Below are 11,501 nucleotides of genomic sequence, written 5' to 3'. Positions count from 1 at the left end.
GTCCTTAATCAAGTATATTCACATTGCTTGCCCCAAGGGGGAGTGATACTGGAAAATCTCCAAGCCAAAGGGTAGCATGGCTTCCCACCTTAGAGTAACTGGAGAAAAGATTTAACGACAGTTGTGGTGAAGCAATGAGAAGGAAATTCTGGTAAATGGGTGACCACAGTTAATGATATGTTCAGATTCCCCACAATGACATCAAAAATCCCCTTTGGGGATTGAAGAGAAAAAAAAAAACTAGGGTCTATTTAGATAAGATGTTTAAAGATTCTTATTAGTGTTTACTTCCCTGGCTCATCTTCCTGCCCTCCTTCTCTCACAGAAAACCGGGAATGATGTACCACTAAATCTTTTTTCAAGTACTAATTTTTTTCCAGAGGTATTCTGAGAGTAGCTCTAGGACTTGAGGCTTCAGGAACTCTACAGAGCACCTTGTTTAAATAATTTCAAAATGAACAGATTAACAAAATTCAAGACGTTTCTCTAGGAGGACAGTGATACTGGGAAAGGGATAAGCCTGTGTTTGTATAGTATTTTTCTTACAAGACTTGATTTACCTTTCTTAATTATTCTCTTTGTAGATGCTACTATAAAGCTGTTGCGGATCTCATATTTTTGCATGCTGGTCCTGGGGCTTGAACTCAGGATTTGGGCACTGGCTCCCATCTTTGTTACTCAAGGCTAGCACTCTAACACTTGAGCCACAGCTCCACTTCTACATTTTGGGGGATTTAATTAGAAATCAGAGTCACACAGACTTTCCTACCCAGACTAACTTCAAACCAATAGTCTCAGATCTCAGCCTTCTGAGTAGCTGGAATTACAGGCATGAGCCACTGATACCTGGCTCTTATCCAAATTTAATACTACCATGGGTACTTTAAAGATTCCTGTAAGTTCCTCCTTCATGGATTCTCACCCATAAACACCATTAAGGACACAGCCAGTAGATTGTGTTCAACATTAAATACATACCAGTCTCACTGCTTCTCTTCTCCTCCGAACCAGGCAAGTGATGGTGCTCATGAGTCAGAATTTTCTATAAGAAAAGCTGAAGGGAGGAGAACTGGATTTTAATGGGTAGTAAGAATAGAATTATGCCCACTTAGTGGTCTTTTGAGTAGGGAACAGAGTGAATAGTCTGCTAGTTACATTCCCACCTGAACCAAACACTCTTATCTTCTTATTTCTTATACCCTTTCCCACTCACCTGGAACTGAACACTTCCCTTTGTTGTATCTTATCTAGGAACAAGGAAATGCCACTAGCTACAGGTAAATATGACCCTGTGAACCTTCAGAAGCCTTGCTCAATGGGATGGCTTGGAGCTCTGGTTTCCAACAAGAGATTCATTTCAAAGTAGCCTAGGCAGAGTTTATACCTAACAATGGATCTGTGGATAATTTGTTTGTTGATACAGTTATACCTCTTGTAAAAGCCACATTACATAGATTTGTAAAAACCTGTTGCAGATTTATGAAGATAAGGAGTGAAATCCATAATGCATATACGTTTATTAATTTTATATTTCTAGTAGAAAGTAATAGTGCTGTTTGCTAAGCTAGTATACTTCATAATTTGTCATTGAATTCATATATTTGAAGTGCTTAAATGAGTACAATAGTAGTATGAACATATGGCTTCAAGATAAAATAGAAAGTGCTCAGTTAAATTTGAATTTCAGATAGATTACAAATAGCTTTTTAGCCTAAGGTTGTCCCGTGCACTATGTGGGACCCAATTATGCTAGAAAAAAGAAGCATTTGTTTTTCATCTGTACTTCAAATTCAACTGGTACTCAGTACTTTTGTCTTTTGTTTGCTAAATCTGGCAAGCCAAATTAAAAACAAACAAAAAAGTCCCTATTTCCCCAGGACATGAAGATATTGGATCCAATCACCATTATCCTTAACGTACAGCTCAATTGAAATGGCCCGTTAATAATGGGCAACCAACTGGAAGACTGTTTCAGCAGAATCTCTATTGAATAGTCTACTTTATAATAATGTCAGATATATGCATAGAAATATGTAAGTACTTACATGTCCTATAGCAAACCCTTCCCTTCTCTGTACATATCTGTGTTATGATTCACCATACAGCAGTGGAGAGAATCTTGGAATCGCGTGTCCCCTAGCTGTGAGACAGGGCCAAGCAGCCCTCACAAGATCTTTACCAGACATGTCTTTGAATTTCTTTTGCTGCTCTTAGGAAAGGCAACAGATCTGTAAAGGTGATTAGTTCAGAATATCCCCATCATTTCAGACAGGATCAGAAATACTTATACTGTCCCTTGAACTGCTTTTAATGTAAAGGGGACTTTGGAGGATGATTTGATGAGAGCAGCCATATTGTTCAAAACTCTAACATAGTTCAGACACTTGTGGTAGGCTCTTGACTTCGTACTGTATTTTCATTCTAGCTTCCACCTCACTTCAAGATTTTAGCCACTCTGCTGCCCTTCTTCCATAGATGACCAACTTCCTGCAAACCTCTCTGCTAAAATAGAAGACCTATACTTCCACAGGGTACTTATACATCTGTGGTATGGAAGAGTTGAGAAAAGAGGTAGATGCCTTATGTTTCCAGAACTTTCTAAGAGGGCATAATCAGTTTATGGACATTTCAGGCACCAGTGGCTCACACCTGTAATCAGTTACTCAGGAGGCTGAGATCTAAGGATCACAGTTTGAAGGCAGCCTGGGCAAGAAAAGTCCATTAGCTGGAAGTGATGCTGTGTCTCAAAGTCGTAGAGCACTAGCGTTGAGCAAAAGAGCTCACAAATAGCGCCAGGCCCCAAGTGAGTTCAAGCCCCAGTACCAACAAAAAAAAAAAATCAGACTGTTATAAAGACATTTATCTCATCCGTTTCGTTATTTTCTTCTGTGCCTTATTCCAGAAAGGACAAAAAGCAAGTGGTTAATTTTTATGCTACTTTGTATTCTGTTAAGATGTGATTTTAAACATTTCCCTGGAATGATGCTACTCAGCCATGTATTTAATACCCACCTCTGTGCTTGAGTCTCACTCCTAAGGAATATCACCTGGACAGGGTGAGAGACAGCTACAGTGAAATTACTACAAAGTCATCTCCCAAAGATTTAGTAGTATAACAGGGATTTGATTGATTTCTTCCAGTACAACCTGAATCAACAAGAAAAACGTTTCCACCCATCCTATAAGTCGAGTCTTTACAAAATGGGGACAGTGATGTCTTCCTGTTTCCACCTTCACCTCTGAGCTGAAGGTATTAGTACTCTCTGGCCATTCCTCCCCTCAAGGAAGAACTGGCTGTCCTTTCTCTGCTGTCTCTTCTGCCACCTGCACTTTGGAAGCCTGTCCTGGAAAGAATGAATGTAAAGGCCTCCCCTCACATTCCAGCCTGCCCTCAGGTAGGAAGTTGAGCCTCCTGATGCATAGATAATCTCCATTAACTGGCCTTCCCTTTAGATAACCCGGGAAGTTTACTGACTCCTGCCTTTCCTCTTGATTTCAGTTTGAAAGTCTGCCAGTTTTCTGCATGAGATTATTGACTGAGGGTAAGAGATGGGATAGGATTTGCTAGAGGAAACACAACTACTTAGTTACAGAGGCAGCACTAGACCCTATGTCTTCTGGTTCTACTTCTGTTCCAAAAGTTTTGGTTTCGTACTGTGTAGCACCATGTGTTTCTTGAGATAAGTTCTTACTATGTTGCCCAGGCTGGCCTGGAACTTCTGGACTTACGAAATCTTCTTGATGGTTTCCTAAGTATCAGGGATTGCAGGTGTACAATGTCATGCCCAGTTCTGCTAGGGAGCTCTGTATTGCCTTCAGACTTAGTTCAGGTCCTTATGGTCTCCTTTAGTTCTAGAAACAAAGTCTATGGAGTTTTCAGTAGAACGTGGCTATCGTTTACGAAGAACAGTAGCATAAGCAGTGAGGAGACTGAAATGAATTACATATCTATTGGACTAGAGAGCTGTAATAGTAAATGGCATTAGTTTCAAGCACAACCAATAGTCCTTCCTCACCAAAACAGAAACAGTTAGTGGCTAGTTGTTATTCCTGGAAAAATCCTAAACCAATAGTTTCTGGGATTCTTTGAAGGAAGAACTTATAAAACTGAGGATGGATGGTATAGTAATAATCAGGTACACAGAATGGCATTGCACAAGAAGATTGTAACTAAGAAACTCTAGTCCAGTTACTTCTGTCACTTGAGAAAATGGAAGTTGTATTTCTCTTTAACTACAATTGTATTCTTTAGGTATGTATTCTGAGTGATAACAATTGATAGTTATTTTAGCTGCATTCTCCTTGAGTAAACTATAAGTAAATTATTGGAAAAATTGTGCAAGAAAAAGATAGCCAGCACAGTTATGTGGTAATGCATAGACCAAACTGAATTTGTGCCATTTTGTAGATGCTTTGGTCAGGCAAGTGAAGATCAATAATTAACATTTCCCAACTGCTTTAAAATTATTCATTGATCACAAAAGCACATCTGTAAAGACATTTGCATATGAGAAGCATAAGGCTGTGATCTGTTTAGATCTGACCACCTGGTTCCCACTTGCAAGTCCTCAATTTACAAGTGAATCATGCTACGTTACAGACATTAGTATGTAAGTCAGTTAGAAATCTGGGACTTGGTTTCCCATAGAAGCAATATTATTTATGATGGTTAGTATTTTAGGCTCACTGGCAACTACTATTGCTTTTTAATTATGCCATGAATGGTTTTCAAGTCTTTGAAAATCGTATTGCGACTAAAGGACAATAATGTTATCAGTTCGCCTAAGGAAACAAATACAAGAGAAAGGCCCAGATTTCTCAGAAGATATTGATAGGGAATTGATGTGGGTGCTATGATTAAGATGGCAGAACTCAAATCTACTTCATAGCAAATCCTCCAAATTTAGTTTGGCCCCCACCACTTGTTATTTGGGAAGATATAAGCTAGAAGAACTCACTGAGGAGCTGACAGTGAGGTAGCTGCTATAGGAAGATCTTTCCTGAGTAGCCAGTCCAACAGCCACAACACTGTTATTATGACTGTGGGATATTGGATAAATGGCCTTTTGTACTTTAGTAGCACTCAGGAAAGTGGGATGAGACACCAGGGAGGAGGCTGTGTGTGGGTACTACTTCCCCCATCCCCCCAATTTACCTAGAAGGAGTTAAAGAATGGGAAGAATTGAAATTCCTATTTTAAAAGTTATTATATTCAACTGTCCCTCTGTCTCTGCATTGGGGTTCCATGAGTGCACACACAGACCAACTTCCTTGCATGCAGCCCTTTATATAAGATGGTACACATACACTGTATTTACACAGAACCCATGCACATCTTCCTGTACACGTTAAATCATCTCTATATTATTTACAATATCTAATGCATCACAAGTGTTTTGTAAATAGTTTCTTTTTTTTTTTTTATGGCCAGTCCTGAGCTTGGAGTCAGGGCCTGAGCACTGTCCCTGGCTTCTTTTTGCTCAAGGCTAGCACTCTGCCACTTGAGCCACAGCGCCGCTTCTGGCCCTTTTCTGTATATGTGGTGCTGGGGAATCGAACCTAGGGCCTCGTGTATATGAGGCAGGCACTCTTGCCACTAGGCCATATCCCCAGCCCTATAAATAGGGGATATAAATAGTTTCTATATCATATTGTTTTAGGGAAATATGACAAAAGGCTGTATATGCTCAATCTGAAAGCTAATGTTTCTGAGATAATTTTGACCTGTAGCTTTTTGAAGTCACAGATGCAGAACCCATGGATACAGAGGACTGACTACATATACATGGATATGTATAAATATGTGTTGATGAATATAGGATTAATATATGTCCAAGGTAAGCAAATAATGCCCTAGGAAAATTAAAAAGGATTAAAAAAATTCCATATAATTCTGCTAGGCACACTTTGTTAATACTTTAGTGTATTGATACATACTTAATTATCATATTCATGATTAAACACACCCTCTTTAACAATCACAATGAGACCATAACAAAATTGATGACTTTCAGAAAATACTTAAACTAGTACCTAAAAGAAATGTTCCATCGTAATATGCATCTTCTTCTTTAAGAAAGAGTATATTTAGAACTGAGTCATTCCACATCAGCATTGCTATCAACTTAGTACCCTATTAGCTATTTATTTCAACCTTCCCCCTTAAAACTTTAAAAGTAGCTGTACCAAGGCTTTCAACTGCAATTGATTTTTATTTTAAGGAGTTGTAAACAGGGGTTTTCAATTCCCTCCTCCTTTGCAATGCATCGTGTGGACACTGAGTTCCGAGAGCATTGTGAGGTCACGGGGCTGGCCTGGGATCATCCATGGTGGTAATGGGCAAATGCTACAAATAAATCTTTAATTTTTTTTTCCCTGCAGAAAAATGATGTACCAGCCTGTTAGGCAGAGCCCTCCAGCTCATTCACTGCCTTCACTTTAACTAGTTGAACCAGTCTGATAAGAGTGGTGGACGGGATAAAATGAACAGACAACAAATAAATTAGGTTATCAACCTTTATAGAAGGGATCCATTCTTGGCTAATGCTCTTATCATCTTAACAATGATGTGTAAATAAATAAGGTTTTGGAAACCAAGTGTTTTGACAAATAAATTAAAGCTCTGTTATCTGTTAGCCTAGTACCAAGTTTTGAGATTGAGTAGATTACAAATGAGTAGCAAAGCTAGCAATAAGGACAATCTAAAGGAAGACAACTGGTGTTTTGGCCTTTTGTTGTTTCTTTCACAGAAAGAATGATGGCCCTGAGAGTGGTTCCTGTGATCTCAAAATGTTTGTTGTGTTTTCTGTAAACCAGTCGGGCAACACAAGGGATTACGCACAGCCCTTCTGGATGCATTGTTTGTTGTCCGGGGTTCTCTTTCCCGTTTGGAGAAATACTGAGCCAGAAGGGTCACAGAAATTTGGACCTTAGGTGGACACATCTGTAATACTAGTTACTTGGTAGCTTGAGATCTGAGGACCATGGTTCAAAGCTATCCCAGGGAAGGAAAGTATGTGAGCCACTTACTGCCAATTAGTCAGCCAAAACAAAATTGCAAGTAGAGGCACAGTGCTAGCTAGCTTTGCGTGAAAAAGGTAAGGGATAGCACCCAAGCCTAGTTCAATGCACCCTCCCCCCAAAAAAGTGTACGCACACACACATACACACAGACACACACAATTTAGTCCTTAGTTTTGGGGGATCCATGCCACTTCCCTTTTTTGCTTTTATGAATTATCAAAGATGTAGCGCTTAAAGCACATCATGTTAATCTACGGGTCCGTGCATTGAGAAACTGTTCTACAACATTCTTTTATCTTTTTCTTTACATTATGGTTAGCAGCGTGGTCTGTCATGTCTAGGGTCAAATCTCAGCTCTGGCCTTTACAAACTATAGAACTGGCCAGTTTGCTTATCATCCCCCTTTGAGCATTAGGATTTCAGCTGTAATTGTGGATGAAATCAGTACTTGTCTTACATAGTTTCGTTGTGACATTCAGTCATGTCACTCTACCACACACAAAAAGGTTAGTAGAGTGCCTCGTATTTAGTCTAAATTGAAGAGCATCATGATTTTCATCATCTTTGTTCTCTATGCATTTTACAAAAATGCTGTTCAAAGGAACCCCTTGACTGCCCTCTTGTGCCCTTCTCTAAACGAGCCTTAAAATGCTCAAAGTTCTACTCTCATCATATTCAGTTGCTACTGCATCTCAGCCTCAGCTTTCTCTCATGAAACACGTTGTTTGCAATTGTTTTTCCTCAAACTATCCATCCTCCCAAGCCTCTCTCTGTCAGGGAGCCTTACCCACCACTCCAGCATTCAAAGCTTTTATGAGCTGTCTTCACTGATGGGCTCCAGCAACTCAGCCCCTTCCTTTTTTCTCAGGATTAGCCCGGAACCATGTCTCACCTTGTAAGAGGTCAAGAGCCAACACAGCCGACTTGTCATCTGATCCCTGCTCCTAAGAGCATCCATCTGACTGTGTTTTGGAAACTGTTTGCCATAGTTAGCAAATAAAGATACAAGATGCCTGGTCACATTTAAATTTCAAAAACTCTACATATTTTAATGTGTTTCTTATTTGACATTTTATTACTAATTGACAAATAACAGTTGTTCAGGTTCATGAAGTACAATGTGATATTTTCATCTATGTATATACGCATTGTCTAATGTAAAACAAACTAACATTTGTATTTGCTCATACACCTAAGAATTTCTTTTGGAGTGAAGACATTTAATATGTATCATTTGAATAATTTTGATGTGTATTAAATATTTAAAATAGTCTAGGGATTCAGGATTTAGCTCAGTGGAAGAACACTTACCTAGTTCGTGCAAGGTGCTGAAGACTCAGCACTGCAAAAAAAATCTATAATGCATATTTTTAGTATGAGTACATTCCAAATGTTCTGTAGAGCATATTTACATGAAAAGTATTTGTTATTTATCTGAAATGGAAACGGAAAGTCATGTCCTGTATTTTATGTGGCAGTTCTAATTGGAAAGTGAGCAGAAAGACTTCAAGAAGGCAAAAGAAACAATGCATTTGTGGTTCACACCTGTAATCCTAGCTACTCAGGACACTGAGATCTGAGGATCGAGGTTCAAAGCCAGCCCAGGCAGGAAAGTTTCTGAGACTCTTAGCTCCAATTAGCCACCAATCCAGGAATGGAGTTGTGGCTCAAAGTGATAATAGTGTGCTAACTTTGAACACAAAAGTTCAGGGACGTAGCACCTAGGCCCTGAGTTCAAGCCCCACGACATAACCAATCAAATGAGCTGTCACAAATCCTATGCATGCAGAGAGTCTAGGATATTTTACTTATGTAATAAGCATCTCATAGCATATCTTGTTTTCTGGCTTCTCTGCTTACCAGAACCAATACATATAATTATGCATAGAGAATTTACAACATCATATTTTGTCACTGTTCTTAGCTTTTTAAAATAAAAAAACCTTTTTTCTAGCATATGGCAATGCTGCCTTGCTGTAGCAAAATCAGCCCATTATCACTGCTTTGTGGAGATAAAATTAAGCATTGTGAAGAAAGGGTGCATTTTTCTAGTTTATCAAGGTGGTCATGGCTACTGTGGGAACCCTGTACCCATTGCAGAGTAGCCTTCAAATATGTTGCATGGTTTTCTAAAGTATATGTTGTCACCTACTGATGGGCTAGACAATCATTATGTCATGACGAACATTACTAATGGTGACAGAAAGGGTGACTGCTGGTGTTGACAACTGTGAGAGTAGATTAGAATATCTACTGTATATTGGGATTGTTTTCTGGAACTGTGTTGCAGGTAAACATTGGTGTTAGAAATTTTTCATTCAGTTGTGTGTGTGTGTCTACTGGATGGTGGCAAAATATAATTTTTGTTTGTGTCTTACTATCAAAACTGTTTGACAGGCACCAATGGGGTGGTTAAAAAAAAAAAAACACCACACCTGAACTATTGAGACCAACCTATCAGGGTTCAAACCCTAGTTATGATCGTACCTGTTTCAAGGGTTATTGTGAGGATTTAATTAATTAGTCTGTGCAAGCACTTAGCACAGGGCTGGGCATGTTGCAGAGGATCAATGCAGTTTGGGCTATTATTATTATTATCAGTGATTAGCCAGGAGCTGAGAGGGTTGGAAGAGGCAGGCTCATTAGCTGGGGCTGAGCAGTGACAGCTGACGGCCAGATGTGGAAAGAAAGAGAATTCCGAATAATGCAAAAAACAGATGAGGTACAAGAAAGGATATTCATATTGATGACCCTGAGGCATCAGCAAAAGGTTAAATTATGACCCAGAATGTTCCATTGAATAAGGTAAATTTGTAATACATTTAGAAGGCTTTCCAATGAAAATAGTCCAAATAAACTGTACACTTACCAAAAAATCATTAATTTAGACAATTTATATGGATATTTTGGTCCCACTGAAAGTAGAGTTACATGAGCTAATCTCATCATAAATATTTTTCTTTTTTTCTTTTTTTTCTTTTTTCTTTTTATTTTTTGCCAGTCCCGGGGCATGAACTCAGGGCCTGAGCACTGTCCCTGGCTTCTTTTTGCTCAAGGCTAGCACTCTACCACTTGAGCCACAGCACCACTTCTGGCTGTTTTCTGTATATGTGGTGCTGGGGAATCGAACCCAGGGCCTCATGTATACGAGGCAAGCACTCTTGCCACTAGGCCATATCCCCAGCCCCTCATAAATATTTTTCTATCTAGAGCTATTAATTCTCAATTGGGTAGTAGATTCTCCAAGGAAACAGACTAAATGTGGCATTCCTTGTGAGTTCCCTATGCAATCAGTTTGAGGCCAAGCACAGAGCTGTTTCTCCCAGAGTGTCTATTCCCTAGACTAAAATGTGATGGCAGCTCCTTCCCCAACTATAGGGTAGGAAACTGCTGTACACTGGATCCACTAGCAGGGTCATCGGTCAACACTGCATGGATGAGGAGTCTTGTCTTCCCTTCCTCTCACTACCAGCTGTCCTTGGGAGATGAGGAATGAATGGCAGCAGTGAGGAGAGTTTGCAATCCTCTCTCATACCATGTTGCTGTTTACTAACACTTGCAAGATGCTCATGTGTGTATGTGTGTGTGAAGGACATAGAGAAATAAGAGAGATAGACATAGACCAAGAGAAACACACAGAGAAACAGAGTAAAGAAGAAAAACCCAGACATAGCGAAAGGTGCCACAGATAGATGGCTAGAGAAAGAGAAGGAGACAGAGAAAATAAGACAATAGAGATAAAGAATGAGAGGAAGGACAGTGAGATGAGAGAGAAGGAGGGAGGAAAGGAGAGGGAGAGAGAGAACTAATTGTGGCTCAGGAGCCTTATTGAGTTAATGATTCTAAATTCTTCTGAGTGTGAAGGTTCCTGTTGACAAAAAAATTATTCTCTACTGAGGAAATAAGTCTATTCTTGGGAAACACTTGATAAAATAAAATAATTCATGTATCAACCATCATTTTCAAATCCATTTGGATATGTGACCCCACAATCCAGCACTCACTTAGAAAGCCCAAGGTATCCCTCCATATGTGCACGTGTAGGGGAGTCCCCATAGTAATGTTTTGTGGGTTCCATCAAGCATCTCTTATGTTTTCACCCTGTCATCTGCCACATTGTGCTAGTAACATGAATGGACTTAACATGAAATCTCTGTATGTAACTAATAGATGTCAAAAGAGAAAAAAAAGAACTAACCTAAAAGAACAGTTGTGCTAGAACCCAATAGCTATAACCTTATGAACATAGAAGATGATGCTAAGTGAAATGAACTCCATGTTATGGAAACGATTGTTATATCACTGTTGTAATTACTTTCAACATGCCATGTGAAACCATAGCATCTATTATTGATGATCCTCTTATATCCCCTTCCTGTGGTTGTACCTACACTATCTCTGTATCTTATCTGAGTACATTGGAAACCGTGTATACAGGTATTAGAACTAGGAAACTGAAAGGGAATACCAAAATCGAG

The sequence above is a fragment of the Perognathus longimembris genome, chromosome 28 (genome assembly GCF_023159225.1).
Source record: "Perognathus longimembris pacificus isolate PPM17 chromosome 28, ASM2315922v1, whole genome shotgun sequence".
Classification (NCBI taxonomy): domain Eukaryota; kingdom Metazoa; phylum Chordata; class Mammalia; order Rodentia; family Heteromyidae; genus Perognathus; species Perognathus longimembris.
Note: the sequence above shows the minus strand (reverse complement) of the source record.